Raw genomic sequence first — 24,739 nt, 5'->3', positions numbered from 1 at the left:
ATATTCAAAGCTATACTAAATCCAAACTTGAGACATGCTACAATAAAATCGCCAAATTTGTAACAAACTCTCAATACTCTACCCATCTCTCTGAAATTTGCTAGAACTCCCAAATTCTCTCTCCTACTTCCAATTATGTACTGCTGACAAGACACTCTTTAAACCCCTACACTGCCCTGCCCGGAGCTCAACTTTCAGCTACTAGCACCCAAAGCAGACCCCTAAGAACAGGAGAACAGAAGCTCCTGCAGGTTCACAAACTAACTTCCCACCTGGTCAGCTTCTTTATTCTTTCCCAGTAGCTAAAAACTGGAACGCTCTGCCCCTATCCATCAGAACAATTCAAAATCCCACCTCTTTCAAGACTTCCATTCACAACCACCCATCCTCAAACTAGAAGTGTACCTGCGCCAAGCCCCCCTAGAAAGTGTACACCTATTTCTTATCAACCATAACTTTTTTTATTTTTCTTTTCCTTGTGTGCAAGAATCCTTCAGTATACAGGCAAATATTTCTGTGAATACAGTTTATAAAGACAGTACATTAAGTGCATCTTTAATCTATACCATTGTTCAGATTATACTACTGCAAATTTCTCCCATATTTTGTACATACTTATTGTTTGTATTCATACTGATTTTTATTTTTTTATTTTTCTAATTTTTGTTTTGTAAATTTGTTTTTGTATATATTAATTCTTGTATTCATTGTATTCAATTTTGTAATGTCGAATGATAATTTCTTATACTGTGGAACTTTTCTCCCCAGGCCTCCACTGAACAGAAGTTCTGTATGACCCAGTGGACTATCATGGTAAACAAAATGCAAACAACACCTTGTGACAGACCCAAATTCAGCAGCTCTGGAAGAGGCATCAGAAGGATCACAGCTATACTTGATAGAGTAACAAGCCAACTGAAAAATAGAACTCAAAATAGAAAGAGCAGAAGATTTTGTCTCAGAATCAGGGGGGTCAGAAAGAACCTGACAAGCCTAGGCAATCAAGGCCAAAGCATATCTGGTCATGTGGATCTGGTAATTTATGGCCTGAAAGGCAAAAGTAAAAGCAGAATGAATCTTCTTACCATTTTTTTTCCATTAACCTACTATTCTTATCTGAAGGCAGTAGCTTGGGAGAGTGCAAACATTTGAAAGGCTTGTCAGAGGAGACTGACACCACAGCAGGGCCAGCAGAAAAACACTAAGAATCGACAATCCTCAGGAACCTTACAGAACCTGTGAGGTTTCAGTGGAGGAGGAGGTTGAGAATTAAGAGACTTAGAAACAGCTGCAAAGGTGTCTAACAAAGCAGATAATACAGGAGATACTGCAGAATGTTTAGGAGTGTCACATGAAGCATCTTACAATGTTTTTAATGCATATCAGATACTTGAGAATCCCATTTAAAGTATTCCATAACTCTAGCTGTAACATCTCCAAAAGATAATTCCTCAAAAGAAGACTTAGGGGACTCATAGACTTTTCATCAGAGCCATAAGCCAAAGGTGAAGGTATCTGGGAAGAGTAAGACGAGAACCCATCATCAGACTCTTGAATCCTCATCTGAGAAACTGGGTTCCCTAGCCCGTATGGAAGGAGAAGTCAAAGGGGAAGTAGACACAGAAACCCCTTTGGGAGGCTTCAGGGTCATTAAGGCATTAAAAAGGCCCTGAATAAACTCCTGCAATTCCCTCTGAGGATCATTAGGGTGTACAGAAATATGCTTAGTCTTCTGCTTTTTCTTGGTAGGGACATCAGCCCTAACACATCCAGGGGTTCTGGCCCTTGACAAAAAGATTCCAGTAACAGTCCCTGAACTTCTCCTCTGGCTAGAATCAGCAGAATCCCTCTAGGGCCCTCCAAGATGATCAACCGCTGTTCCTCCTTGATGTCTGGAGCACATGCCAGCAATGCCTCAGAGGATGTGTGAAAGCAAGGCTCTATATCAGCCTCCTACTGGGTCACTGCAGAGGAATATGACAGACACTGAAAGGCCTACAGAGCTTCCAGAAAAATGTCCGGTGGAGGCTGGACAGCCAAAGAATCTGGTCACAATTTCTAGGCCTTCTTCTTGCTTAATGGTACTTTGGGTTTAGAAGCATCCTCCATGTTACCTTGGGCTAACAGTTTAAAAGTAGTTTTGTACCTACCATAAATGTAGATGTTTGAGTGTATACACTGCTGCAGTCATTACACTTGGGTTATCCTGCCGTCAGCTGGTTCCCCAGTTGGCCTGAGTTCCAAAGTCTTGGTCCGGCGTTGGTTGCTGTCACCTCCTCCCTGACGTCAGTGCGACAGGGGAATATAAGATGCAGCCGACGCCGTTTTCTTCAGTTTTCCTTGCCCCAGATGTCAGGTGCCTCTAAATAGGTAGACAATTCCAATTGCTAATAACACACACATAAGACCAGCAAAAAACAACTTAGAGCTACCAGCAAATACTCCCCATAGGTAGTAAGGGTAGAAGACATAGGTACGTACCAGCCAGTAAGAGCGGAAGGAAGGAGGGTAACCTGGACTGCAGCAGTGTATACACTCGAACATCTACATTTATGGTAGGTACAAAAAGTACAGTTTTGTACCTACCATAAATGTAGATGTTCGAAGATCCACATTGCTGCAGTCCTTACACTTGGGTAGTCCGCTGTCCTCGGTCGGCCCGAATATCAAAGTATAAGGCTGACGTCGGTCAAGGCGCATTAGACTGACATCAGGACGTCAGGGTACAAATGCGCATGACCGACGTCATATCCTCAGTCTTTTCTTGCCCCAGATGTCAGAAGACCCTAACAAGAAAGGTCAAAACCCAAAGACAACAAACAAACAACCAACCACCCTAGCACTAATAATATGTACAATATATACAATATACACAATATTTACAATCCAACCCACACAACCGCCTCTAACTACAGAGGGGAAGGAGGGAGGGTAAATTGGACTGCAGCAATGTGGATCTTCGAACATCTACATTTATGGTAGGTACAAAACTGTACTATGTTCTTCATCTCACATTGCTGCAGTCCTTACACTTGGGTAGAATCCCAAAGCAGAGGTAAGGGAGGATGGCACAACTATAAAGAAGCAGGAGCTGCCAAAATGCCCTGTAAAATAGCAGTGGCAAAAAGTACAGTTTTGTACCTACCATAAATGTAGATGTTCGAAGATCCACATTGCTGCAGTCCTAACACTTGGGTAGTCCGCTGTCCCAGTCGGCCCGAATACCAAAGTATATGGCTGACGTCGGTCATGGCGCATTAATCTGACGTCAGGACGTCAGGGTACAAATGCGCATGACCGACGTCATATCCTCAGTCTTTTCTTGCCCCAGATGTCAGAAGACCCTAAAAAGATAAGGCTAAAACCAAAAACACCACACACTCCTGCACCAAATATATATACAATATATACAAATTTACAAGAGTATAACCCCATCCACACAATCACCCCTAAACACAGAGGGGAAGGAGGGAGGGTAAATTGGACTGCAGCAATGTGGATCTTCGAACATCTACATTTATGGTAGGTACAAAACTGTACTATGTTCTTCATACCACATTGCTGCAGTCCTAACACTTGGGTAGAATCCCAAAGCAGAGGTAAGGGAGGCTGGCAAATCATAAGGAAGCAGGAGCTGACAACATGCCCTGCAAAATAGCCGTGGCAAAACCAGCCCTAGATTTAGAGTAAAGAGGAAGGTGGTAATGCTTAGAGAAAGTATGCACTGAACTCCAAGTAGCTGCCTCCAAAATATCCTTAGTTGCCACCCCTTAGAAATGCTGTTGAAGTGGCAGTAGCCCTAGTGGAATGAGGCCTAATCCCAGCTGGAATCTCCTTGCCATGATGGGAATAACAAAATGCAATGCAAAACCCAATCCACTTAGAAATAGTTTGTTTTGACACAGGCTTACCCTGAGAACTCAAAGCAAAAGAAACAAACAACTGCTGAGACTGCCTAAAATCCTTAGTCCTGCTTAAATAATAACGCAACTGCCTGTGTACATCTAAAGTGTGCAAATCTTTTCCCCTTATTTTGGGGATCTGCATAAAAGTAGGCAAATGAATAGTTTGGTTTAAAGCCACACTAGAAACCACTTTAGGCATAAAGGAAGGATTAGTACGTAAAGATACCCTATCCTTATGAAAAATCAGGAAAGGCTCAACCGCCATAAGGGCCTGCAATTCAGACACCCTTCTTGCAGAGGTAATGGCTAACAAAAAGCAGTCTTCCATGACAAATATTTCAATTCAGCAGTAGCTGCAGGCTCAAAAGGTTGTAGAGTGAGTTTCTCCAACACAAAATTGAGGTCCCAAGCAGGAGTAGGAGCTCTACGTGGGGTCTTATATTCTTTGCCCCTCTAAGAAATTGCTTGAACAAAGGATGAGAAAACAATGGTGGGTCACAATCATAGTGAGCTGAAATTGCTGCAGCATGAATCTTAATGGAAGAAAAAGACAAACCTTTGTCCAATAACTCAGTAAGATATTGAAGAGCCACACTCAAATTTGGCTCAGAAACATCCAAATCCTTTGCTGCACACCAAAATAAAAATCTCTTCCATTTTCCTGCGTACACTTTCCTTGTACTAGGTCTTCTAGCTTCCATAATCACATTCAAAACTTGTTGAGGAAGCTGAGAACTGCTATGGTTCAAAACAGAATATGCCAGGCTGTTAGATGAAGAGAGTGAAGCTTGACATTGAGTAGATGCCCGTCCTTCTGAGACAATAGGTGTGGAATCAAAGGTAAGGGCCATGGAGGCTTCCTTACTAGACTCCTCAGCAATGGGTACCAGTGCTGCCGAGGCCAATCTGGAGCTATCAAAATCATCCTTGGCTTGTCCTGTCTGACCTTTAGGAGTACCTTTGGGAGGAGAGGCAGAGGTGGAAAGGCATACACATGAAGATTTTTCCAACTGAAAGAAAGAGCATCCACTTTCCAGGCTGTGTGATGAAACCTTTTCGTGCAAAACTTTGGCAGCTGGTGGTTTAGTGGAGAAGCGAACAGATCTATGTCTGGAGTTCCCCATGACACTGTCAATTTTTGAAATACATGAAGATCCAGTTTCCACTCGTGGGGATCCATGATTTGCCTGCTTAACACATCTGCTAAGGAGTTCTGTGCTCCTGGCAGAAACCTTGCTTGAAGAGTAAGCTGCAAGCTGAGTGCAGTCTCCCACAAAATCATTGCTTGCCTGCATAGAGGATAAGAATGTGTTCCCCCTTGCTTGTTGATGTACCACATGACAGTTGTGTTGTCTGTTAGAATCAACACCTGCCCTGGAAGAAGTAACTCCTTGAAAGCCTTCAATGCAAACTGGACTGCTAACATCTCCTTCATGTTGATATGTAGATGCTGTAGTCTGGCAGGCCACTTGTCTTGTATCCACTTTCCATTCAGATGAGCTCCCCAAGCTATGTCTGAGGCATCTGTCGTTAGAATCTGACTCGCCTCTGGCCGGGTCACAGAGAGTCCCTTGTTTAGGTGACATTCCTGAGCCCACCACAAAAATTCCTTTTGAATGCAAGGTATTATTTGAATGACAGTGTCCAGATCTTGGCAGTGCTGTGTCCATACATTTTGAGATACCATTGTAGCTTCCTCATATGCAGTTTGGCATTGGGAAGCACCAGAATACAAGATGCCATGAACCCTAATGCTTGAAGGACTGTCCTTGCAGTCAGCACGGACTGATGAGATAGTTGATGGAAGTAAAGGGATAGACTCTTTTGTTTGTCCGGGGTTAAAAAGGCCATCTGGGCTGCTGTATTCAGTCTCACACCCAGAAAGCACATGTCTTGAGAGGGTACTAGACTGGACTTTATTTCGTTCACAGAATACCCTAGGCATCTTAGCACTGCTATCACATATTCCAAATGCTGAAGAAGCACGTCCCTTCCTTGAGCCAGAATCAGGCAATCGTCCAAATAAGGATAGATTTGTATTCCTTTTAGCCTGAAGAAAGCTATCACTGGAGCCAGAACCTTTGTGAATACTCTGGGCGCAGTAGATAAGCCAAAGGGCAATGCAGAGAACTGATAATGAGAATTCCCAGCTCGAAAACGCAGATACTTCCTGCAAATTAGTCTGATAGGAACATGAAGGTAAGCTTCCTTGAGATCCAAAGTTACCATCCAGTGATCTTTGCCCAGCAGAGGTAAAAGCTGTTGTAACGTCAACATTTTGAACTTGGGAATGTCCACATAAGTGTTGAGGATAGACAGATCCAAAATTGGTCTCCACGTGTTCCCCTTTTTTGGTGCTAGGAACAGGCGAGAATAAAATCCTAGGCCCCTTTCTGGCACAGGAACCGGCTGAATGGCCCCTATTTGGAGCAACAGAGAAATTTGCTTGTGAGCCTCTTTCCTTTGTTGAGGAGGAATGTCTGGCATGCCTTTGAAAGGAGGCAAGGTATGGAAATAAAACCTGTAACCATGGTGAATGATATCCAATACCCATCTGTCTTGGGTAATTAAACTCCAGTTTTCTCTGAAAAGTGCCAACCTTCCTCCCAAAGGTGCTGCCAGACGAGAAGATTCTGGCAGCTGAAAAGGCAGGTCATTGGGTCTGTTTACGAAAGGACTGACCCCTGCCCTCACCAGAAGACTGAGAAGGTGAACTCCCTGTTCTAGGCCTAAAAGAACCTTGAGCTCTGCCTCTACCACGTCTAGACCTACCCCTAGACTGGGAATCATAAGCAGGATATGTCCACCCCTTGGTAGGCCAATTTCTACTAAACTTCGGAGGCTGAACCTGCAAAAAATCTTTAACAGTCTGCATAGACTTAGCCTTGTCTTCCATTTTCTTTAGAACTGCTTCCACAGGCGAACCAAACAACACATCAGATTGTAAAGGAGCATCTAAAATCCTTGTTTTCACATGCTCAGCTAAATTCTGATCCCTCAACCAGGCGTGCCTCGAAGAACAACCAGTGGCAGCCACCCTCGAAGAGGCCTGCACAGCATCAAAACCACATTGCAAAGAATGCTTGCCTACCTGTTCAGAAACATGAACTAAATCCTGCAACTCTTTACACTCAATACCTTCCGCCAAAGCATCTACCTTAGACTTTAATTGTGAAATGAGATAATTTTGGTATTTCAACATGTGAAACTGGCAATTCAAAGCTCTCATGGCCAAAGTGGAAGAAGTATACACTTTCTTTCCCCATCTATCCAAAGCCCTTGCCTCTTTATCTGGAGGAACAGGATTTTTAACAACAGAAGCCTTAACACCTTTAGGCCCCTGTGAAACAGTTTCTGGGTCTGCCCTAGGACTCTTAAAAAGATACTTATGAGCTTCAGGCACCCTATAATATCTATCCGGTTTAACTGGAGCAGGAGGCAAAGAGTCAGGGTTCATAGAAGCCTCTGCAAAAACATCCTCCACCACGTCTAGAACAGGAGGTATAGCTAAAGGCCTATGCTGGGGTAGAAACAAAAATTCCCTAAGCCTTTTCCTGGAATCAGAGAAATCCTGACCTTCCCATTTAAAATGCTCCCTCATAGAATGAAGAGTCTCTGAAAATGAAAAATCCTCAGGAGGAGAAGCAGAAGGAGTAGAATCATCTACATCAGAATCAGAGTAAGGGGAATACTCCTGCAAGTCTTCAGCCGAAGACTCAGAAGCATCCGAACACTGCTCAAAACTCCCAAGCTCAGGTTCCACCCTAGGCCTCTTATCAGGAGGGGGCATAGAACCTCTAATCATTGTAATCAAATCTTCTGCCATCTTAAGCATATGCTTCTTAGGTACAGACCCTGAGGAGGTAGGGGTAACACCTGAAACAAAACCTGGCCTGCCCCTGGGAGAAGCCTTGGAAACAGCAGGGGAGGGCCTAACCACCTTAGGAAGGGAGGGAAGAACAGCTACCTGAGAAGCCCCTTCCGCCTGGCCTACCTCCTGAGAGGTCACATCTTGCAGTAATAAAGTCTCTCCCTGGGATTCCAAAGAAATTTCTGGCTGAACCCCTGGCTCCACCGAGCTCTCTAAAGAACCGACGTCCGGTACGGACGGTTCTTCCAGCCTAGGCTTTGCTGTTTTGTCCTTGCGCTTTTTTGATGAAGCGGGCGTCGGAGCATCCAATGGCATTTTATAATTACACCGCTTCCCAAAAACTAACCTGGCACAATCTAATCTTCTCTTTATAGTGCGTTTGTTAAATCTAGCACAAGAGCGACAGCCAACCATGTCGTGCTCAGGCCCTAAGCAAGGTATACACAAGGTATGGTAATCCCTATGAGGTATCTGTTTCCCACAAGAAATACAGTTATTCACTTTTTCTGACATCCGGTAAAATACTGAGGCAAGAAAAAAACAAAATATTCCCTAGCGGGTACTTAGCCAACTTGGATTCGGTCTGAAACTCCGACTTCGGAAAATCTCAGAACGCCAACCTGCACTTGCAAAACTGCTTCTGCATCGGACCATGCGGCAAAAAAGACTGAGGATATGACGTCGGTCATGCGCATTTGTACCCTGACGTCCTGACGTCAGATTAATGCGCCATGACCGACGTCAGCCATATACTTTGGTATTCGGGCCGACTGGGACAGCGGACTACCCAAGTGTTAGGACTGCAGCAATGTGGTATGAAGAACATCCAGCCCTAGATTTAGAGTAAAGTGGAAGGTGATAATGCTTAGAGAAAGTATGCACAGAACTCCAAGTAGCTGCCTCCAAGATATCTTTAGTTGCCACCCCCCTTAAAAAAGCTGTTGAAGTGGCAGTAGCCCTAGTGGAATGAGGCCTAATCCCAGCTGGAACCTCCTTGCCATGATGGGAATAACAGAAAGCAATGCAAAACCCAATCCACTTAGAAATAGTTTGTTTTGACACAGGCTTGCCCTGAGAACTCAAAGCAAAAGAAACAAATAACTGCTGAGACTGCCTGAACCCTTTAGTTCTGCTCAAATAATATCGCAACTGCCTGTGTATATCCAAAGTGTGCAAAATCTTTTCCCCTTTATTTTGGGGTTTGCATAAAAGGTAGGCAAATGAATAGTTTGGTTTAAAGCCACACTAGAAACCACTTTAGGCATAAAGGAAGGATTAGTGCGTAAAGATACCCTATCCTTATGGAAAATTAAGAAAGGCTCAACTGCCATAAGGGCCTGTAATTCAGAAACCCTTCTCGCAGAGGTAATGGCTAACAAAAAGCAGTCTTCCATGATAAATATTTCAACTCAGCAGTAGCTGCAGGCTCAAAAGGTTGTAGAGTGAGTTTCTCCAACACAAAATTGAGATCCCAAGCAGGAGTAGGAGCTCTCCGTGGGGGTCTTATATTCTTTGCCCCTCTAAGGAATTGCTTAAACAAAGGATGAGAAAACAATGGTGGGTCACAATCATAGTGAGCAGAAATTGCTGCAGCATGAATCTTAATAGAAGAGAAGGACAAACCTTTGCCCAGTAACTCAGTAAGATATTGAAGAGCCACACTTAAATTAGGCTTAGAAACATCAAATGCTTTTGCTGCACTCCAAAATAAAAATCTCTTCCATTTATCTGCGTACACTTTCCTTGTACTAGGCCTTCTGGCCTCCAAAATAACATTCAAAACTTGCTCTGGAAGCTGAAACCCTCCAGGGTTTAAAACAGAATATGCCAGGCTGTCAGGTGAAGAGAGTGAAGTTTGACATTGAGTAAATGACTGTTCTCCTGAGACAGCAGGTGTGGAATCGAAGGTAAAGGCCATGGAGGCTCCCGTACCAGACTTCTCAGTAGTGGGTACCAATGCTGTCGAGGCCAATCTGGAGCTATTAAAATCATCTTTGGCTTGTCCTGTCTGACCTTCAGAAGTACCTTTGGGAGGAGAGGCAGAGGTGGAAAGGCATACACATGAAGATTGCTCCAATTGAATGAAAGAGCATCCACTTTCCAAGCTGTGGGATGAAAACTTTTTGTGCAAAACTTTGGCAGCTGGTAATTTAGTGGAGAAGCGAACAGATCTATGTCTGGAGTTCCCCATGACACTGTCAATTTCTGAAATACATGAGGATCCAATTTCCACTCGTGGGGATCCATAATTTGTCTGCTCAACACATCTGCTAAGGAGTTCTGTGCTCCCGGCAGAAACCTTGCCTGAAGATTTAGCTGTAAACTGAGAGCAGTCTCCCACAAAATCATTGCTTGTCTGCACAGAGGATAAGAATGTGTTCCCCCTTGCTTGTTGATGTACCACATGACAGTTGTGCTGTCTGTTAGAATCAACACCTACCCTGGAAGAAGTAAATCCTTGAAAGCTATTAATGCAAACTGGACTGCTAACATCTCCTTCAGGTTGATATGTAGATGTAGAAGTCTGGCAGGCCACGTGTCTTGTATCCACTTTCCATTTAGATGAGCTCCCCAAGCTTTGTCTGAGGCATCTGTCGTTAGAATCTGACTCGCCTCTGGCCGGGTCACAGAGAGTCCCTTGTTTAGGTGACATTCCTGAGCCCACCACAAAAATTCCTTTTGAATGCAAGGTATTATCTGAATGACAGTGTCCATATCTTGGCAGTGCTGTGTCCATACATTTTTGAGATACCATTGTAGCCTCCTCATATGCAGTTTGGCATTGGGAAGCACCAGAATACAAGATGCCATGAACCCCAAGGCTTGAAGGACTGTCCTTGCAGTCAGCCTGGACTGATGAGACAATTGATGGAAGTAAAGAGAAAGATTCTTTTGTTTGTCCGGGGTCAAAAAGGCCATCTGGGATGCTGTATTCAGTCTCACACCCAGAAAGCACATGTCCTGAGAGGGTACTAGACTGGACTTTATTTCATTCACAGAATACCCCAGGCATCTTAGCACTGCTATCACATAGTGTAGATGATGAAGTTCGTCCTTTCCTTGAGCCAGAATCAGGCAATCGTCCAAATAAGGATAGATCTGTATTCCTCTTAGCCTGAAGAAAGCTATCACCGGAGCCAGAACCTTCGTGAACACTCTGGGCGCAGTAGATAAGCCAAAGGGCAATGCAGAGAACTGATAATGAGAAGTCCCAGCCCGAAAACGTAGATACTTCCTGCAACTTAGCCTGATAGGAACATGAAGGTAAGCCTCCTTGAGATCCAGAGTCACCATCCAGTGATCTTTGCCCAGCAGAGGTAAAAGCTGTTGTAACGTCAACATTTTGAACTTGGGAATGTCCAGATAAGTGTTGAGGATAGATAAATCCAAAATTGGTCTCCACGTGTTCCCCTTCTTTGGTACTAGGAACAGGCGAGAATAAAATCCTAGGCCCACTTCCGACAGAGGGACCGGTTGTATGGCTCCTATTTGGAGCAGCAGAGAAATCTGTTTGTGAGCCTCTATTCTTTGCTGAGGAGGAACGTCTGGCATGCCTTTGAAAGGAGGCAAGGTATGGAAATAAAACCTGTAACCTTGGTGTATGATATCCAATACCCATCTGTCTTGGGTAATTAAACTCCAATTTTCCTTGAAAAGTGCCAACCTTCCTCCCAAAGGTGCTGCCAGACGAGAAGGCTCTGGCAGCTGAAAAGGTAGGTCATTGGGTCTGTTTACGAAAGGACTGACCCCTGCCCTCACCCGAAGACTGTGCAGGTGAACTCCCTGTTCTAGGCCTGAAAGAGCCCTGAGCTCTGCCCCTACCACGTCTAGACCTACCCCTAGACTGGGAATCATAAGAAGGAAACGTCCACCCCTTGGTAGGCCAATTTCTGCTAAACTTCGGAGGCTGAACCTGCAAAAAATCTTTAACAGTCTGCATAGACTTAGCCTTGTCTTCCATTTTCTTTAAGACTGCCTCAACAGGTGAACCAAACAACACATCAGATTGTAAAGGAGCATCTAAAATCCTTGTCTTAACATGGTCAGATAAATTCTGATCCCTCAGCCAGGCGTGCCTGCGAAGAACTGACCCAGTGGCAGCCACCCTAGACGAGGCCTGCACAGCATCAAAAAGTACAGTTTTGTACCTACCATAAATGTAGATGTTCGAGGATCCTCATTGCTGCAGTCCTAACTATTGGGTAGTCCGCTGTCCAGTCGGCCCGAATACCAAAGTATATGGCTGACGTCGGTCACGGCGCATTAGACTGACGTCAGTACGTCAGGGTACTAATGCGCATGACCGACGTCATATCCTCAGTCTTTTCTTGCCCCAGATGTCAGAAGACCCTAAAAAGACAAGGCCAAAACCAAAAACACCAAACATACCTGCACCAAACATATATACAATATATACAAAGGTACCAGAATATAATCTCACCTACAGAACCACCCCTAAACACAGAGGGGCAGGAGGGAGGGTAAATTGGACTGCAGCAATGTGGATCCTCGAACATCTACATTTATGGTAGGTACAAAACTGTACTATGTTCTTCATTCCACATTGCTGCAGTCCTAACTATTGGGTAGAATCCCAAAGCAGAGGTAAGGGAGGCTGGCAAATCATAAGGAAGCAGGAGCTGATAACATGCCTTGCAAAATAGCTGTGGCAAAACCAGCCCTAGACTTAGAGTAGAGAGGAAGGTGGTAATGCTTAGAGAAAGTATGCACTGAACTCCAAGTAGCTGCCTCCAAAATATCCTTAGTTGCCACCCCTTAGAAATGCTGTTGAAGTGGCAGTAGCCCTAGTGGAATGAGGCCTAATCCCAGCTGGAATCTCCTTGCCATGATGGGAATAACAAAATGCAATGCAAAACCCAATCCACCTAGAAATAGTTTGTTTTGACACAGGCTTGCCCTGAACTCAAAGCAAAAGAAACAAACAACTGCTGAGACTGCCTAAAATCCTTAGTCCTACTTAAATAATAAGCAATTGCCTGTGTACATCTAAAGTGTGCAAAATCTTTTCCCTTTATTTTGGGATTTGCATAAAAAGTAGGCAAATGAATAGTTTGGTTTAAAGCCACACTAGAAACCACCTTAGGCATAAAGGAAGGATTAGTAGTAATGATACCCTATCCTTATGAAAAATCAAAAAGGCTCAACCGCCATAAGGGCCTGCAACTCAGAAACCCTTCTAGCAGAAGTAATGGCCAACAAAAAGCAGTCTTCCATGACAAGTATTTCAGTTCAGCAGTAGCCTGAGGCTCAAAAGGTTGTAGAGTAAGTTTCTCCAACACAAAATTGAGGTCCCAAGCAGGAGTAGGAGCTCTCGTGGGGTCTTATATTCTTTGCCCCTCTAAGAAATTGCTTGAACAAAGGATGTGAAAACAATGGTGGGTCACAATCATAGTGAGCTGAAATTGCTGCAGCATGAATCTTAATAGAAGAGAAAGACAAACCTTTGTCCAGTAACTCAGTAAGATATTGAAGAGCCACACTCAAATTAGGCTCAGAAATCTCCAAATTCTTTGCTGCAGTCCAAAATAAAAATCTCTTCCATTTTTCTCGTACACTTTCCTTGTACTAGGTCTTCTGGCTTCCATAATCACATTTAAAACTTGTTGAGGAAGCTGAGACCTGCTGTCTTCAAAACAGAATATGCCAGGCTGTTAGATGAAGAGAGTGAAGCTTGACATTGAGCAGGACGACCGTCCCTCTGAGACAACAGGTGTGGAATCAAGGGTAAAGGCCATGGAGGCTTCCTTACCAGACTCCTCAGTAATGGGTACCAGTGCTGCCGAGGCCAATCTGGAGCTATTAAAATCATCCTTGGCTTGTCTTGTCTGACCTTTAGAAGCACCTTTGGGAGAAGAGGCAGAGGTGGAAAAGCATACACATGAAGATTTTTCCAACTGAAAGAAAGAGCATCCACTTTCCAAGCTGTGTGATGAAATCCTTAGGTGCAAAACTTTGGCAGCTGGTGGTTTAGTGGAGAAGCGAACAGATCTATGTCTGGAGTTCCCCAAGACACTGTCAATTTTGAAATACATGAAGATCCAGTTTCCACTCGTGGGGATCCATGATTTGTCTGCTTAACACATCTGCTAAGGAGTTCTGTGCTCGGCAGAAACCTTGCCTGAAGAGTTAGTCGCAAACTGAGCAGTCTCCCATAAAATCATTGCTTGTCTGCACAATGGGTAAGAATGTGTTCCCCTTGTTTGTTGATGTACCACATGACAGTTGTGTTGTCTGTTAGAATCAACACCTGCCCTGGAAGAAGTAACTCCTTGAAAGCCATCAATGCAAACTGGACTGCTAACATCTCTTTCATGTTGATATGTAGATGCTGTAGTCTGGCAGGCCACTTGTCTTGTATCCACTTTCCATTCAGATGAGCTCCCAAGCAATATCTGAGGCATCTGTCGTTAGAATCTGACTTGCCTCTGGCCGGGTCACAGAGAGTCCCTTGTTTAGGTGACATTCCTGAGCCCACCACAAAAATTCCTTTTGAATGCAAGGTATTATTTGAATGACAGTGTCCAAATCCTGGCAGTGCTGTGTCCACAGATTTTTGAGATACCATTGTAGCTTCCTCATATGCAGTTTGGCATTGGGAAGCACCAGAATACAAGATGCCATGAACCCTAAGGCTTGAAGGACTGTCCTTGCAGTCAGCCCGGACTGAAGAGATAGTTGATGGAAGTAACTGGAAAGATTCTTTTGTTTGTCCGGGGTTAAAAGGCCATCTGGGCTGCTGTATTCAGTCTCACACCCAGAAAGCACATGTCTTGAGAGGGTACTAGACTGGACTTTATTTCGTTCACAGAATACCCTAGGCATCTTAGCACTGCTATGACATATTCCAAATGCTGTAGAAGGTCTTCCTTTTCTTGAGCCAGAATCAGGCAGTCGTCCAAGTAAGGATAGATTTGAATTCCTTTTAGCCTGAAGTAAGCTATCACTGGAGCCAGAACCTTTGTGAATACTCTGGGCGCAGTAAATAAGCCAAAGGGCAATGCAGAGAACTGATAATGAGAATTTCCAGCTCACGCAGATACTTCCTGCAACATAGTCTTATTGGCACATGAAGGTAAGCTTCCTTGAGATCTAAAGTTACCATCCAGTGATCTTTGCCCAGCAGAGGTAAAAGTTGTTGTAACGTCAACATTTTGAACTTGGGAATGTCCAGATAAGTGTTGAGGATAGATAAATCCAAAATTGGTCTCCACGTGTTCCCCTTTTTTGGTACTAGGAACAGGCGAGAATAAAATCCTAGGCCCCTTTCTGGCACAGGAACTGACTGAATAGCCCCTATTTGGAGCAACAGAGAAATTTGCTTGTGAGCCTCTGTTCTTTGTAGAGGAGGAATGTCTGGCATGCCTTTGAAAGGAGGCAAGGTATGGAAATAAAACCTGTAACCGTGGTGAATGATATCCAGAACCCATCTGTCTTGGGTAATTAAATCCCAATTTTCTTTGAAAAGAGACAGCCTTCCTCCCAAAGGTGCTGTCAGGCGAGAATGTACTGGCAGCTGAAAAGGCAGGTCATTGGGTCTGCTTACGAAAGGACTGACCCCTGCCCTCACCAGAAGTCTGAGCAGGTGAACTCCCTGTCCTAGGCCTAAAAGAACCTTGAGCTCTGCTTCTACCACGTCTAGACCTACCCCTAGACTGGGAATCATAAGTAGGATAAGTCCACCCCTTAGTAGGCCAATTTCTACTAAACTTCAGAGGCTGCACCTGCAAAAAATCCTTAACAGTTTGCATAGACTTAGCCTTGTCCTCCATTTTCTTTAAAACTGCTTCCACAGGCGAACCAAACAACACATCAGACTGTAAAGGAGCATCCAAAATCCTTGTCTTAACATGCTCAGCTAAGTTCTGATCCCTCAACCAGGCGTGCCTACGAAGAACAGAACCAGTGGCAGCCACCCTCGAGGAGGCCTGCACAGCATCAAAACCACACTGCAAGGAATGCTTACCCACCTGTTCAGAAACATGAACTAAATCCTGCAATTCTTTACACTCAATACCTTCAGCCAGAGCATCCACCTTAGACTTCAATTGTGAAAGGAGATAATTCTGATATTTTAACATATGAAACTGACAATTCAAGCCCTCATGGCTAAAGTGGAAGAAGTATACACTTTCTTTCCCCATCTATCCAAAGCCCTTGCCTCTTTATCAGGAGGAACAGGATTTTTAACCACAGAAGCTTTCACACCTTTAGGCCCCTGAGAGACAGTTTCTGGGTCTGCCCTAGGACTCTTAAAAAGATACTTATGGGCTTCAGGCACCCTATAGTACCTATCCGGTTTAACTGGGGCAGGAGGCAAAGAGTCAGGATTCAGGGAAGCCTCTGCAAAAACATCTTCTACCACATTCAGAACAGGAGGTATAGCTAAAGGCCTCTGCTGGGGTAAAAACAAGAATTCTCTAAGCCTCTTCCTGGAATCAGAGAAATCTTGACCTTCCCATTTGAAATGCTCCCTCATGGAATGCAGAGTCTCTGAAAATGAAAAATCCTCAGGAGGCGAAGCTGAAGGAGTAGAATCATCCACATCAGAATCAGAATAAGGAGGATACTCCTGCAAGTCTTCAGCCGAAGACTCAGAAGCCTCCGAACATTGCTCAAAACTCTCAAACTCAGGTTCCACCCTAGGCCTCTTATCAGGAGGGGGCATAGAACCTCTAATCATTGTAATCAAATCCTCTGCCATTTTTAGCATATGCTTCTTAGGCAAAGACCCTGAAACACTCGGAGAAACCCGCACTGAAGCTAAAGCAGGCCTGCCTCTTAAAGAAGCCTTAGAAACAGAAGGCGAGGCCCTAACCACCTTAGGAAGAGAGGGAAGAACAACCACCTGAGAAGCCCCTTCAGGCTGGCCTACTTCCTGAGATACATCCTGTAACAGTAAAGTTTCTCCCTGAGACTCCAAAGAAACTCCTGGCAGAACCTCCGGCTCCACTGAGCCTTCTAAAGAACCGACGTCCGGGACTGTCGGTTCTTCCACTCTAGGTTTCCCTGCTTTGTCCTTGCGCTTTTTGGCTGAAGCGGGCGTTGGAGCATCCGACGGCATTTTATAATTACAACGCTTCCCAAACACTAACCTGGCACAGTCTAACCTTCTCTTAATAGTGCGTTTGTTAAACCTAGCACAAGAGCGGCATCCAACAACGTCGTGCTCAGGCCCTAAACAAGGTATACACAAAGTATGGTAATCCCTATGAGGTATCTGTTTCCCACAAGAAATACAGTTATTCACTTTTTCTGACATCCGGTTAAATACTGAGGCAAGAAAAAAACAAAATATTCCCCAACGGGGTACTTAGCCAACTTTGATTCAGTCTGAAACTCTGACTTCAGAAACTTTCAGAACGCCAACCTGCACTCGCAAAACTGCTTCTGCATCGGACCATGCGGCAAAAAAGACTGAGGATATGACGTCGGTCATGCGCATTAGTACCCTGACGTACTGACGTCAGTCTAATGCGCCGTGACCGACGTCAGCCATATACTTTGGTATTCGGGCCGACTGGACAGCGGACTACCCAATAGTTAGGACTGCAGCAATGTGGAATGAAGAACATCCACATTGCAAAGAATGCTTACCCACTTGTTCAGAGACATGTACCAAATCTTGTAACTCTTTACACTCAATACCTTCCGCCAGAGCATCTACCTTAGACTTCAATTGAGAAAGTAGATAGTTTTGGTATTTAAACATGTGAAACTGGCAATTCAGAGCCCTCATAGCTAGGGTGGAAGAAGTATAGACTTTCTTTCCCCATCTATCCAAAGTCCTGGCCTCTTTATCTGGAGGAACCGGATTTTTAACAACAGAAGCCTTAACACCCTTAGGCCCCTGACTAACAGTTTCTGGGTCCACCCTAGGACTCTTAAAAAGATACTTATGAGCTTCAGGCACCCTATAATACCTATCCGGCTTAACAGGAGCAGGAGGCAAAGAATCAGGATTAAGAGAAGCCTCTGCAAACACATCCTCCACAACATCCAGAACAGGAGTTATAGCCAAAGGCCTATGCTGGGGTAAAAACAAAATTCCTAAGCCTTTTCCTGGAATCAGAGAAGTCCTGACCTTCCCACTTAAAATGCTCCCTCATGGAATGAAGAGTCTCTGAAAAGAAAAATCCTCAGGAGGAGAAGCAGAAGGAGTAGAATCATCCACATCAGAATCAGAATAAGGAGAATACTCCTGCAAGTCTTCAGCCGAAGACTCTGAAACATCTGAAGCCTGCTCAAAACTCCCCAACTCAGGTTCCACCCTAGGCCTCTTATCAGGAGGGGGCAAAGAACCTCTAATCAAAGAAATCAAATCTTCTGCCATTTTAAGCATATGCTTCTTGGGCACAGATCCTGAAGAACTAGGAGTGACACCAACTGAAGCTAAACCTGGCCTGCCTCTGGGAGAAGCCTTGGAAACAGAAGGAGAAGGCCTAACCACCCTAGGAAGGGAGGGGAGTACAGTAACCTGAGAAGCCCCTTCAGCCTGACCTGCCTCCTGAGAGGCCACATCCTGCAATAACAAGGTCTCCCCCTGGGACTCCAGAGAAACCTCTGGTGGAACCACCGGCTCCACCGACACCTCTAAAGAACCGGCGTCCGGACGACTCGTCTAACCTGGGCTTAGCTGCTTTATCCTTGCTCATCTTCGATGAAGCGGACGTCGGAGCATCCGGCGGCATATTATAATTGCACCGCTTCCGAAGACTAACCTGGCACAATCTAACCTTCTCTTAATAGTGCTTATTGAATCTAGCACAAAGCGACACCCAACCACGTCGTGCTCAGGCCCTAAACAAGGAATACACAAAGTATGATAATCTCTATGCGGTATCTGTTTCCCACAAGAAATACAGTTATTCACTTTTTCTGACATCCGGTAAACCACTGAGGCAAGAAAAACTAAAATATTCAACGGGTACTTAGCCAACTTTGACTCGGTCTGAAACTCGAATGAAAAATTTCAGAACGCCGAACGGCACTTGCAACGCTGCTTCTGCATCGGACCATGCGGCAAAAAAGACTGAGGATATGACGTCGGTCATGCGCATTTGTACCCTGACGTCCTGATGTCAGTCTAATGCGCCTTGACCGACGTCAGCCTTATACTTTGATATTCGGGCTGACCGAGGACAGCGGACTACCCAAGTGTAAGGACTGCAGCAATGTGAGATGAAGAACATCTGTATGTTCATCGTGTTACACTGCTGCAGTCATTACACTTGGGTAGAATCCCAAGGCTGAGGTAGGGTGGCTGGTTCTATAAGGCATTAGGGGTGGCTATAAGGCCCTACAGCATTGCAGTGGTGAAGCCAGCTCTGGATTTAGAGTATAGAGGCAGATGGTAATGCTTGGTGAAGGTATGTACAGAACTCCAAGTTGTTGCTTCCAAAATATCCTTGGTAGGTACTCCCCTGAGGTAGGCAGCTGAAGTGGCTGTTGCCCTGGTGGAGTGAGATCTAATGCTGCTAGGTACAGATTTTCCATGGTATGTGTAGCAGAAACGTATACAATGTCCTATCCATTTTGAGATGGTCTGTTTTGAAATGGCTTTTCCCTGTGCTCCTGCAGCATATGCTACCAATAATTGCTCAGATTTTCTGAAAGCTTTGGTTTTGTCCAAGTAGAACCGTAACTGCCTGTGAATGTCCAAAGAGTGCAGTAGTCTCTCCCCTTTATTCTGTGGTTTAGGATAAAAAGTTAGCAGGTGAATAATTTGGTTTAGAGCCACACTGGATACCACCTTTGGCATAAACGTAGGGTTAGTTCTTAAAGACACCCTGTCCTTGTGGAAAATGAGGAAAGGTTCCACTGCCATTAGTGCCTGTAATTCTGAAACTCTTCATGCTGATGTTATTGCCAGGAGCAGAGCAGTTTTCCAAGAGATATATTTTAATTCTACTGTGTTAGCTGGCTCAAAAGGAGGTAAAGTTAGTTTTTCCAAAACAAAGTTGAGGTCCCAAGTTGGAGTAGGTGCTCTACGAGGCAGTTTTATGTTTTTAGCCCCTCTGTGGTACTGTTTTAACACAGGATTAGAGAAAATTGGTGGATCCGTGTTGTAATAAGCAGAGATGGCAGATGCGTGGATCTTGATGGAGAGGCCTTTGTCCAGCATCTCAGTTAAGTACTGCAGTATCTGAGGAATGTTTGGGACAAGAGGGTCAAGGCTGTGAGCTTGGTTCCAGGCACAGAATCTCTTCCATTTATCCGAATAGGCTTTCCTGGTACTAGGCCTTCTGGCCTCCAGAATGACATCCATAACAGCCTTGGAGAGAGGCATTGCTTGCTTGACTAAGGAATCTTCCATGCAGCTAGGTTTAGGGTCTTTAGCTGGCTGTGTAGTATTTGATTGTTGTGCTGCATCAGCAGATGTGGGATTTGAGGCAAAATCCAGGGTGGTTCTTGTGCTAAGCTCCTTAAGATTGGGTACCAGTGCTGGCGTGGCCAGTCTGGTGCAATCAGGATCATCTTTGGCTCTTCTTGCCTGGCTTTTATGAGTACCTTTGGCAGGAGAGGTAGTGGTGGGAAAGCGTATACTTGTAGGTTCTCCCAGCTGAATGAGAGGGCATCCACTTTCCATGCTTGTGGATGGTAACTCCTTGTGCAGAATTTTTGTAGCTGGCAGTTTACTGGAGAAGCAAACAGATCTATGTCCGGGCTTCACCATTTCAGTGTTATCATTCTGAATATTTGTGGATTCAATTCCCATTCGTGTGGATCCATGATGTTTCTGCTTAAGTCGTCTGCCAGTGTGTTTTTCTCTCCTGGCAGGAATTGTGCTTGCAGATGAACTTGAAGGTTTATAGCTGTGTTCTACAAGGTCATAGCTTGTCTGCATAGGGGGTAGGAGTGAGTGCCCCCTTGCTTGTATATGTACCACATAACTGTGGTGTTGTCTGTCTTTAGTAGTAGTTGTCCTGGATGCAGCAGGTCCTTGAAAACTATAAGGGCATTTTGTACAGCTAGCATCTCTTTTTGATTGATGTGAAAACGCCTTTGTTCTCCGGGCCAAGTGCCCTGAATACATTTGCCCGCCATGTGTGCTCCCCAGGCGTAATCCATAGTTTCATAGTTTGGTACTAGGCTATCTGCCCTGGGGCATTTATAAGCCTAGCCATAGTGATGTGGCTTTCGCCACCCCATGTAATGGTACAAAAGTGTACAGAATAGATTTAGAATACTGTGCCTCTGTCTAGTAGTGACACAGTGAAGACCCCCCTTACATAATAGAATTAGTTTACTGTGCCTCTGTCTAGTAGTGACACAGAGATGACCCCTGGGGTAAACCTACGATCTCCCATCCACTCATCAAGATTTCTCTTGAAGAGAGTCAGTGAGGGGCTCTGCCTAACATGAACTGGGATTCTGTTCCAGAGTATGGGAAGCCTCTGAGTTATGAATCTGTCCCTCCAGCATGTCCTACTCATATTTGTGCTGAGGTTCAAATCTTTAGCTCTCGTGGTTCTGATGGATTTGGATTTTTTGAGGTGGAGCATGTCCATCAATTCCTGATTGGACATGGCCTTGTACGTCAGGCACAGATCACCTCTGAGTAGGTGGTATGCTACTGAATAGAGTTTGAGTTTCTTTAGTCTGCCAGCATATGACATATGTTGGAGACCCTTGATCCTCTTGGTGAGGTACTTTTGGGGTCTGTCTAGCTGTTGCAAGTGCCGGGTGAGGTACATACCAAATGGGGCATTGTAATCAATCATGGGCCTGATAAGGGAGGAGTACAGGGGCACAATGACCTCCTTTGATCTGGATGTGAATCCCTTCATGATAAGGTGGGCAGGGTAGAAAGTCTTTCTAACCACTTTGGCAATGTGGGTGTCAAATGAGAGATCACTATCGACTTGGGTACCCAGGTCTCTGATTACTTTTCCCGTACTCAGTGGGTTACCGCCTATGTGATAATTTGTGGGCACTTTGTTTTTCCCAAAGGGGATGACTATACATTTTTTGGCATTTAGTTTAAGGCCATGACTCCAGCACCAGTTGTCTGTTTCAGTGAGGCCTTTCTGTAGGATGTGTGTGTCAGCTGGTGTATCGACTATGGCGCCTAGTTTGCAGTCATCTGCGAACTTTGTCAGCCACAACCTTCCCATGTTTGCTTTCACATCTGAGAAATAAATGCCGAACAAGAGGGGTCCCAGGACAGAGCCCTGTGGGACACCACTTATCACTGGCTTTGAGTCTGACATGGCTCCAGCGATTTTGACTTTATGGGTTCTATCCTTTAGCCAGTTTGCCAGCCATCTTGTGACATATGGATTTACATTTAAGCTGTTGAGCTTGTCTATGATGCCAGAGTGGGGTATTGTGTCAAAAGCTTTAGCCAAGTCCAGGTAGGCTGTATGGACTGCTTTGCCCTCATCAATGGCTCTAGTGACGGTTTCGAAAAAGTCAACCAGGTTTAAAAGGCAGGATCTGCCTTTTACAAAGCCGAACTGGGTGGGATCAAGTGTCTGTAAGTCCCCAATGTCTCTGTTTATTAGTTCCATAATGATTCTTTCCATAGCTTTGCAGACCAGGCTGGTTAAGCTTATGGGCTAGTTACCAGGGTCAGTAGAGGTGCCTCCTTTGTGGAGTGGGACTACTGTTGCTGTACGCCAGTTTTCAGGTACATATCCTGTAGTAAGGCTAAGGTTAAATAGCATTTTTATGTGTGGGTTTAGCTCCTCTTGGAGTTCACGTAGCACGCAACCCAGGATACCGTCAAGTCCCATTGATGCTGTGTTTTTAGCTTTGCTGAGGGCAGTTCTCATCTGGATACCTGAGATGACAGGGAGGTTACATTCAGCTGGGATAAGTATTTCTTCTTTTGGGGGTGAGGGAGGGGAGAAGTTTGCACTATCTGTGGGTTCAGTGTATTTTTTGTCATTGTGAACTAACTCTGAATATATCTGAGGGTTTCCGCCCAGGTTTCTAACATAGCTGAAGAAGGCCTTGTGGTTATCTTTAGTGTCCATAGCGATTGTTCTCTCAAAGTTGGCCTTGGATGTTTTTATGAGAGAACGTAGCTTTCTACTAGTGCTGATCAGAGATGCCTTCTCTTTATGGGATTTTGCTCTGTAGCTTCCTTCTTTTGTTATACAATTTGTTTATGGCTGGGGTCCACCAGACAGGACGCCTACCCTTGGTGGAGAGGGTCTTGTCAGTGTTTTCCTGGTTGTGGGTTGTGTAAAAGGCTGTCCCTTGTTGAGGTGACAAGCTTGAGCCCACCACTGAAACTCCTGTTGAAGGCAAGGGATTAGTGGTATAACTGTTTCCAAACTTTGACAGCGTTGAGACCATACATTATTTAGGTACCATTGTAGTTTCCTCATATGCAGTCTGGCATATGGAATTAGTAGTATGCAGGATGCTATGTAACCCAAGGCCTGCAAAATTTTTCTTGCAGGGAGTTGGGTCTTTGTTGCCATCAACTGAAAGTATTGAGTCAGTTGTCCTTGCTTGTCTGATGTGAGATAACCCATCTGGGCCATTGTGTTCAAGCTAGCACCCAGGAATATAATCTCTTGTGAGGGCACTAGTTTTGATTTCTTTTCGTTTACGGTGTACCCCAGGCAACTTAATAACTTTTTTTTACAAACGCCAGATGCTTTAGTAAAAAAAAAAAAAAAATTTATCCTTGTTTCCCATCTTTCCTGACCTAGAGTAGTCCAAATACAGGCTTTGTTGTATTCTGGACTTTTGGAAAGTTCCTGTGTTGCCCATTTCCTTTGTTGGATAAAAGGAGGCTTCTTTGTTCATCAGTGGCAGTGGGGAGCTTAGAGCAGCCTATCTATCCCTGGAGGAGTGTTCCCAGCACAAGAATCTGGTAGTCTATTGGCTGTGTTGGGCCAGTTTCTAGCTCTTTCAAGTCCCCCTGTATAAAACCCGCTTTGGCGCGGATTTGCAAGATTTTGCGCACAGTGCAGCAACGGGTAGTTCCGCTTAATTGGGTTTAAACCATTCTCTGCTCCACAAAGTCTGCTCTTCACTTTTTCCCTTGGAACTGATCGAGTTCTCATAATAAACACCCTGTTCATACTCTAAAGCCTGGCACTTGCTCACTAAAGCAATTATATAAGTCAGCACTAAAAAAACTAAAAGCACTACACCCTCACAAACTCCCCTTGAGAACCTTGTTCCCCATTGGCCCCGTTTTTCAATTATAAAGGAATTCCCAATACTATTCTAGCATGTCCAAAGGTCAGTTGTCAATCTCCTCTCCGGTCCAGCTGGTGAATCTGGGAATCTTGAGGCAATGTTACAACTACCTCATGTACACAAACAACCCTCTCCTCCTCCCAACAAATTCCAACACATGTGAGAGATGCAACCATATAGCCAAACTGGAGGCTAAGCTCTCTCAACTCAGTACTGGCATAACCAGTCAGGAGGAGAAGGAAACCACACTCACTACAATTCCAGTCTCACACAGACCTACCACGACAGCAAACCAAACACATAAACACACAAAAACATACTCGGAGGTTCTAAATAAAAATCTGCCTAAGCAGCAGAGACCTCCAAAGCAGACACCCAAGCAACCGCTACCCCAAAACAAAACACGTGCAACACATAGTTCACAAAGCCACTGTGCCAAACAGTCACAGCCCTTAAGGTTAAACAACACACCTGATACACTTGTAATAGGTGACTCTATCGTCAGGCACACTGACATCTCGCTCACCAGGCTGAACAAGGAGAAGGTCACGGTGAGCTGCCTGTCGGGCGCTAGGATCCGCCACATAACACAAGCACTCAGGTCACTCCAAGGCAAGTACAAATATGACTCAGTCATTGTCCATGCTGGTGTGAATGACCTGAGACATACCTCCCTGGACTACATGAAAAGAGACATAGAGGAGCTCTCTGAGCATGTAGCCCAGGCCGGTATGACCCTGACCTTGAGTAGCATCTTACCCTCACCAAGAATGATGCCACA

The sequence above is a fragment of the Protopterus annectens genome, chromosome 3.part0 (genome assembly GCF_019279795.1).
Source record: "Protopterus annectens isolate FY-2018-M chromosome 3.part0, PAN1.0, whole genome shotgun sequence".
NCBI classification, from domain to species: Eukaryota; Metazoa; Chordata; order Ceratodontiformes; family Protopteridae; genus Protopterus; species Protopterus annectens.
Note: the sequence above shows the minus strand (reverse complement) of the source record.